Source organism: Manacus vitellinus, unplaced genomic scaffold (genome assembly GCF_001715985.3).
Source record: "Manacus vitellinus isolate BGI_N305 unplaced genomic scaffold, ASM171598v3 scaffold_1_pilon, whole genome shotgun sequence".
Taxonomy (NCBI): Eukaryota; Metazoa; Chordata; class Aves; order Passeriformes; family Pipridae; genus Manacus; species Manacus vitellinus.
In genome coordinates, this window is record NW_021939396.1 from 35942813 (window position 1) to 35951647 (window position 8835).

Here is an 8835-nt window from a genome sequence, read left to right on the forward strand (position 1 = left end):
TACATTGCAACATTTTTATCTATTGATCCATATTGAAAATATGTTTTACTTTTCTACAATCCTCTATTTATTTATTTAATTATTTACTTAGCTCTATCAGTAAAGGTTGGAAAGCTTGATTCATAGTCACTTTTCAGTTAACTGTGTCCTGATTTTTCTAAGTTTTCCAAGTTCTTGGGTAATGAACACTACTTAAAATTAGGCCACCTATTTCACTATTAATAAGCATTGTTGGATTCCATTTACACTTAAGAAGTGATATGCTACTACTACTCTGTTCTGGTTGAACTTGTTTAGAGAACAGCTTATATATATTGGCAACTATTATTTCCTTCAACACTTTTCAAGTGCATGGTACTTCTATGAGCAAGGTTCTGTGTTAGTTTGCTCTTACAGGTTCTGTATTTGTAGCATCAAGGAAGGATTTATCCAGCAGTCTCATTAGAATAAATAAAGTTACAAAACATTCTGCAGAGATATTAGAGATATTTCAGTATGTTATTGAATCTATAGGTGCTTTCAAGTTTATTTGGAAATTAATATTTTCTAAATAAACTCGAAAGCAAGTATATTGCAAGCAATTGCACAATATAATTACATAGGATTCAGAACAAAATTTGTAATGAAATTTTAAGATTTATTCATGTTATTAATTAATAACATATTAATTAATAATTATTAATACTGCAGTATTAGTTTAAAGAAACAAAACTAAGGAGAAAAATTGAGAATGAGTATATGCATATGGATGGTAATATCAGATTGAAGAAGTCCTGAAGGTTAATTCTGTTTGTGGTTTTGCTAAAATTTTGTGTATAACAGTTGGCAATACACTTAGCCATGTGTCTGTAACATGCCTTGATCCCTAGAGGTATAAAATGATCTGATTTTATTTTGTTTTAAAGGAGATGAAACATTGTTCAAATAGTTATGAAAAACAGTTTGAGTTAAAGCTATAGAAAATAGTATAGGAGCTTAAGGTTCTAGCTGTGATAATTAACAGAGATGATATACCAAGGTGTTTTCTAAATATTTATAAATGCATGAAGAGGGAGGGAAGAGATGTGTGTTGTGAACATTATAGTGTTTAGCAAAAAATATGACAGAATGAAGATCTAATAAATGCACTTGCATAATGAGCATTCTCTTTTAGGTTTTGGTGATGATAGATGTATTTATTCAGCTTTGCTCTGATAAGTGTTAAGATAAATATTTGACCAGAGGATCATTCAAATCACACTTCTCAAGGATGGTGGCACAGTGGTATAGTGCACATCACTTTTTATTTTCTCCCATAATGTGATAGAACTTGTAACCGTGTGGGAGTAAAATTTGGAATGAGTTGCTTTTCTGATTAACGTATTGTTGTATCTATGACCCAAAGTTTATCTGGTTCTAAAAAAGTTGGGTGGGGTTTTTTCTTTTCAAGGAACATTTTATTTGAGCAGCACTCCAGGCTATACAGGTAGCCACACAATAAAATGATATTTTTGCCCCAGAGATCTGTTGTGTTGTTGTACATCTCTATGACATGTTATTGTAATTAAAATTAATGTGGCAGTTTATCACATAAGCTAAAAAAATGGACCACACAAGCGAAAACTGAATGCAACTTAATAAAAATGAGAAAATAGTATCTTGCAAAAAGTAGATGGCTTAATGAATTCCGTACTCAACAGGATTGTATAGGAATCAGTGATAAACATGAAAGATGTGTATAAAAAGCTTGAAAGTCAAGTTGAGAAATGCACAAGCAAAACCAAGAAGTACTCTTGCTAGTCCCTTCTTTCCTGTTAAGTAACCATAGTTCTTGTTGGCTGTGAAATACTGACTATCTTTTGAAATACTTTGATTCCATTTATTGTTCATGAAGCAGAGCAGGTGGTTGTCTGCTACTGGAGATGTGGGTTATTGGAGAATGCGAAGACTTACATGGAGGGGTGTATGTGTAGGGTCTGTGTGGCCTTGTCTGTGTTTGCAGATTCTGAAGTGTGAGATGGTGGCAAATATTAAGTAACTGTTTTTGTCTTCATCTAAAGGTGATTGTAGAAGGAAGTAAGTTCTTACCTTTGTAGCAATTAATATTCCTGCAGCAAGAGATTAATGTCTTAATAATATTTTTTAATGTTTTATGGGTTTTTTTTTAATAACACAGAAGAAAATTGGCAAAAAATTAAAGGTAAATTTGGTGCTTTTTTCCTAGCTTCTGATTTTGACTTCACGATAGTGGAGTTAATCTGTTACAGTACTTTTGGATACAGCTTAACTTATCTTCAGGTTGTTTGAATTTTAATAATAGATCAAGATAGAATTGATTCTGGTATTCTGTTTCCACTACTTGAAATAAATACGTGTTTTTCTCATGATGCATAGAATAATATCTCTGTTTTACACAAATTTGGGTTTAGACATACTAGTCCTTTTTGTATTGAGATATTTTTGACTCCTTTAGAAACATGGTAATTATTATTATTTATGTTATTCCACTTAAAAGTTACTTTTACAAGATGGTTAGCAGTACAGGAGTGTTCATTATATTGTAGCCACTGCTTTATTAAATAATATTTTTCTATTGATTTCTGTGTATACAGCTCTTGAAAAACTAGTTTACTTTGGGCAGTGTGTGTGTGTGTGTGTGTTTCTTTAAGGTAGTCTTATCATAATTGACCATGGATGTGGGATTATAGAAGAATGCCATTTGGAAGGGGCTTCAGGAGATCCTTATTCCAACATCCTGTTCAAAACAGGGTCACTTCAGAGGAATGACCAGGTTACTCTGGCCATTATCCAGTGTGGTCTTTAAAACTTCCAAGGATGGGAATGCACAACCTCTCTGTGCAGCCTTTTCCAATGGTTTCACTTCCTTTGTGTCTGAGGGAGGTGCAGGCTGGATGCACATGTGTGTAACTTTTTTCTTATGCCCTGTCTGAACCTCTTGTATAAGTCTTCCTTGAACCTTGCTAAAGGAGATTGGAGAGGAGAATTAGCCTAATACCAGTAGATTCTTGAGCTTATGTTGTCTTAAGATGTGGCATAATCTTTCACGTCTAAGAGTTACCTTTATCTCTCACCAAGGTGTTGATCATTGCAGTTATTGATTGCTTTCTTTTCATTGTGTTTTGATGTAGAAAGACTCTGTGGTATCAATAGTAAGCATTTAACTGGTGAAATTCCATCAGTCATACTTTTTCTGTAGTCATTTAATTGTCAAAAGAAGCTGGAGATTCAGATTACCTTATTTTGAAGAAACTACAGTTCTCTTCATAAGATCTAAGATGTAACACATGAATTTAAAATACCTCTTCTCTTTCTGTGAAGCTTTTTGTAAAGTTCAAATTAAATGTTCATAGAAGCTATAAAATTGATCATATGAAACGCTTTTTGCCCAAATTGAAAACAGTGAAAAAAATCTGCTTCCTATTTTTCTGCTGGATACTGAATAGATGTTGAGAATACCGTAGTCATTTGTTTAGTTAATTTGAAATAAAGTGCTTAAATTTGTGTCTTTTTCCCCTCCCTCGCTGTATGTCTTCCAAACATATTTGTTTACTGTCTGAATACACTTTAGTTTCTGTCTATATCACTGTATATCAGACAGCCCTGCAATTATGATTGTTTGAATGCATTTTTGGAGAGTGTAACATCAGTTAATTTAATTGAAACAACTTTCTTAGTTTATAACTGAATCAGATCAAAAGGAGCATGAAGTTAACTTTATAACTGAAAAATGCAGGCCTTAAAGAAAGATCTGTCCCAGCACAGCCAACACCACCAGAATCTGAGGAGACTGTCCAGGCTGCTGAGAAATCCTATGTCGAATCAGGTAAGGCCTTTAATAAATCATAGGTGCTTCATTTGAATTATAATTCTCTTTCTTTAGCATACAAACTTTCATAGATTTTGTGTTGCTTATCTATTAAAGTTTATTTAACAGGAATCACTGTTGATAACTTTGTGTAAATTACAGACCATGAGAAGTGTAAAATTTTACTGTCTAGAAGTTGCTCTAGTCAGCCCTCATGGTTACCATTGTATCTGTATTGCATCAGAATAACTTTCTGGTGATGTACAGTTGTGGTTTAGATACATTTGCAACTGTATATCCAGTCAGAATAACAGCGGATTCTCCACCTTAAACAAAAAAAAACCCTGAAGAACCAACTTCATAACACAATCAAATATTCCCTTTTCCACTAAAACCAATAGTATATCATAAGTACCATAAGTAGGGCTTTTACTGTTGAAAAAAAAGCCAAACATTTTAAAAGCCCCATAGTATTAGTAAAATGTGTTAGGTTAAAGAGGGATTCAGGAAAAGTGTTTACATGTCACATTTCATGTGCGCAATTTGCATTTTAGTGTTATTCAGAGAGTACATGTTTTTTCTGCTACTTGGAGTGGCTTATCCTACTCGATATTTATATCAGCCTAACACATAAATGCACAAGTATGGAGTATGTGGCCAGTAAAATGGAATATAAATTTTGTTATAAGATACTTGTGTTACTTTTTTTTTCTGTAACTGGTACCATTTTAGGTCTTTATTTGAAAATGCAGCTGTGATCTGGTTTTTTTGTGCTGTAACATTTCTGAGTGTTAATTTCAGGACATTTATATGAAGGCAACACTTCATGCAAATTCCTGTTATGTTCTGGTCTGGTGTATTAGATGCCAGTCACTTGTCCCTGAAACCAGTTTGTGATTTCTCCTGGCAATTCCTAGTAGAATAAGACCTTGATATTGTAATGTTAGTATCTATTTTCCCTGTTTATAAAGTCAACAAGACCCTATTTTTTACAAGTGACATTTTGTTGTCAAATATGACATGCTAGTGCTGCTGCCTAAATTGTAAGAAGGTAGAGGATTAAAGTGTTAGTAAAATAATTACTTCAATGTGAGTTCTTGGTTTGAACAGTTATCTGAAGTTGTTACTGCCCTTGAGAAAAATATATGTGCAGAAAATGCAGTGTAGATAAATTCTTTGAATTCATATTCAGAACAAATCTGATGTGATTGATGTTCAGACATTACCTTTTACACTTACTTTCACTGCAATTTATAATCCTTTTAGAGTACAAGACTGCTGACGTAGAATTGGAAGACGAAAGTCAGTCTGTTCTGCATGAAACTCTCCATTCCCAGCCTGGTAATGCATTAACACTTAGGAATCACTGAAGAGTTTATAAATACTGCCATAGGCTAGATGTATCTCAGTCTGGTTTTGGTATGCACTTAAAGTAGTTTTGCCTGCATAAAACATTCTAAGCTCATATGTCATTTTCAAGAAAATTTGGAAAGTTCAGTCACCAAATCCTAATGCTGTGGCCTCTTACCCAGAGGTGTTTGGCAGCAATAGTTCAAATCAGTCAGTTGACAAAAACTTGCTCAATATACTGCATAGAGTACAAGAATGCATAGAACAGAGATGGCCTTTACTGTGGGCAGAGAAGACCCTGTCAAGTCAGTGTAGATAGTTTGGGTTTATCGTGCTGGCAGGTACAGACAAATCATCTGTCCCCCTCCTCATACCCTTTAGAGAATTGTTGGAAAACCCAAAGAGTGTACTGAAGACTGAATATTTGCTGGTAATTGAATATACCAAAGAGTATGTATTCACTAACAATCTGCATTATTGACTAGGAGAGAGGCACGAAGATGTAGATGAAAGTATAAGTGACCAGTGGCAAGTGAAGGAAGAAATACATGGAGAAACTTTTGAAGCTCCTACAACAGATGACATGCACAGAGAATTAGAGAACGAAATACCAGAAGCATATGAGACACCAGACTCAATTCAGAAAGGTATCTGAATGATTAAATACATTTAAAATTAAATTTACAAAAAAAACCCCAAACAACCCAGACAAATGTAAACGTCTCATGAAAAGCTTGACTTGTAATTTCTGCTTAGACTAGAGACGTAGCAAGTATCAAACACAGATAGTATTATTTAGCAAATAAATATCTTTAAATCAAAATGGTATATTTTAATGCTCTGTGTTTTGGAATTCAGGTAACTATATATTATTATTTAATTAATGCTGTATTGGTTTTCAACCAAATTAGTCTGTGCTCCAGATATGCATATCTCTCCACAATAGAGGGATGACTATAATCATATAGAATGGTTGGAAGGGACCTTAAAGATCAGCTAGTTCTAACCCCCCTACCATGGGCAGGGACACCTTCCACTACATCAGGTTTCTCAAAAGCCCTTTGCAGCCTGGCCTTGAATACTTAGAGGAATGGGGCATCCACAACTTCTCTGGGTAACATGTTCCAGGTGCCTCACCACCCTTACAGTAAGGAATTTCTTTATATCAAATCTAAACCTACCTTCTTTCAGTTTAAAGCCCAACCTTTGTCCTATCACTATGTGCCCTTGTAAGAAGTTCTTCAGCTTTCTTGTCCTTATGGGGCTGAAAGGCTCCCATAAGGTCACCCTAGAGCTTTCTGTTCTTCAGGCTGAACCCCAATTCCCTCAGCCTTTTCTCAGACAAGAGGTGTTCCATGTCCAGCCTCTCACCTACCAGCACCCTCAACTCAACCCTTGGCGGGGCTACTCTCAGTCTGTCCATTCCCCAACTGTAATACCTGTATAGAGTCTACCTCTGGAATTCCTGGTTTATTTAACTAAATTTTAAGAGTTTATTAAAAGAACCTTTTCTAGACAGACTTATTCTTCTTCCATTCAAATGTATCTCCCTAAGAGATTGTTATGCATCAATTATGTTGTAAGTCCTGCAGAGATGAAGACATATAAAAAAAGATGCTCATATCTTACTGCCTTGTGGCTTTGACAGGATGATAAAAATTATAGTAAAAATATTTAAGCAGAATCATATGATCTAATCCAACCTGGGGCAAATGATTTCTGAATGCTTTTTATCTGCCCTACTGGAAATCTTACACGTCTCTTAATACATCTCTTTGAAAAACTCATGTAACAGATGTCATCTGAAAGTTTTAATTACTGGAAGTACACTGAGATTCTTTCTTCACAACAGAAGTAATTCTTTTCAATCTGGGTCTATTATACCTCTTTGTTTCTGTATCTCTTTTATTCATTCACAATTCAACTTAAAGTAGGACGCTAGAGGAGATACTCAAATTCCACTTACTTTATATCATTGCAATTAAGAAGGCAAAGTAAATATATTCTTATTCCTTCACATTTACACAAAACTTTCTGTGGATAGTCATCTTTTTTGGGCAAGTGTGTATAGAGTTTATTCATATATACACATTCTCAATATTATATAGAAGAACAAAATTGTATTATTTTTTCAGTCTGTATATGTCTTGCTGCCATTAAAAGAAATTTGCTTAGAATTTCTATTTAGAAATTTGACTCCATTCTTACATAATGTCTGTTATAGGGTTTGTGGTATTGTGTATTAATATAAAAATGTTACAATTTGTATAAACATATTTGTTTTTCAGATGCTGATCTTTTGGCAGATGGTCTTGAAGCAGTGGAGTCTGAGCCCTATGAAGTTCCAGGTATCATTTTATTTTTCTAAACTAAGTAATACTGGTTTTCTGCCTAAGTGTAACAAATTATATGAGAAAGAAAAATAGAAACTGTTAGACTGGTTTAGAAATATGTAATTTTGAATTTTTTTTCTCTAAATAACTTCTTGTATTGTCATGGATATTTTTACATTGAGATGACTGTATCATACTTGCTGTTGAAAGTCTTTATTAGTGGATGACTGGAATGGGAGCTTTGCTTTCATTGCTGCACAAACTTTATATTTACTGTGTGTTTCTGGCTGTTGTGCATGATTGGGATCTGGCTAGGCAAGAGATCTGTGGTTTGTACAGTCTAAGAAAGTGAGAATGAGATTTATTGCTTATATTACTGCCTTCTTACAGTTTGCAACACTAAAGTTCTTCTAGACTGTTATTCTTGGCATCAGAAGCATCCAGTTTTTAACTTTTTCTTCAGGATTGTTTGTTTCTTTGTGTCTGACTCTACTATCAGAGAGTGAGTCAGCGCCAAGGACATGATTCTGAACTATCCTTGTGCTATCTTTCTGCTCACCTTAATACATCTTGAAAGCTTTTTAAAATTTTGCCTGGACTAATCCAATTAGCTTATAGTCATCTTCCGATTGTGCTTGATATCATGTACAATGGCATTAGCTCATCTTTCCCATTATGTAGAAGCATTAGGTCGATATTACAGTTTACCTGCTGTCTGATAAATATTTTCTTCAGAATTCTAACAGTGTTTATTTATAGTACAGACAGCCTTTTCCATTTACATTAGATATGCATTTATGTTTGGACTAGGCTTCTTCTTTTTGACTCAATGTTAGTTCTGGACTTTGCAGTCCTGTTTGATGCCAAATGTGACAGAAAAGTAGAAAAAAAATTGTTTACTCAACTAACACTGTTTATTCCAAACTATGTAGGAGATTACTGCTTTCCAGTTACTGGTTTAGAATCCAAGCTGTGATGATTAGTTTCTTACCTTCAGTATCGTGTTTTTTCAGATGTGTCATACCAGGTATATCAACAACATTGCAAAGAATTGTAGTCATAGGGGAGAATAATACAAATATTTAGCTAGGTAGTGAAAAGAAGTAAATTGCTGTAAATCTGTGATGCCAGAAGTGAAGTACATATTTTGCAAGGTCTGATTTCTGGCTCATATCTTGTCTTCTGTGGATCATCATGAAGTCAGACTCCTGCATGTCAGTTAAGAAGATACTGTAGAATTTGAAGATAGAGGAAGTTTACATTTTTCATTTATATTAAAAAAAATATTAAAAAATATGCTGGAGAGTAATGGCTCACGTGGATCTACTTTTCATACAGATTGTATAA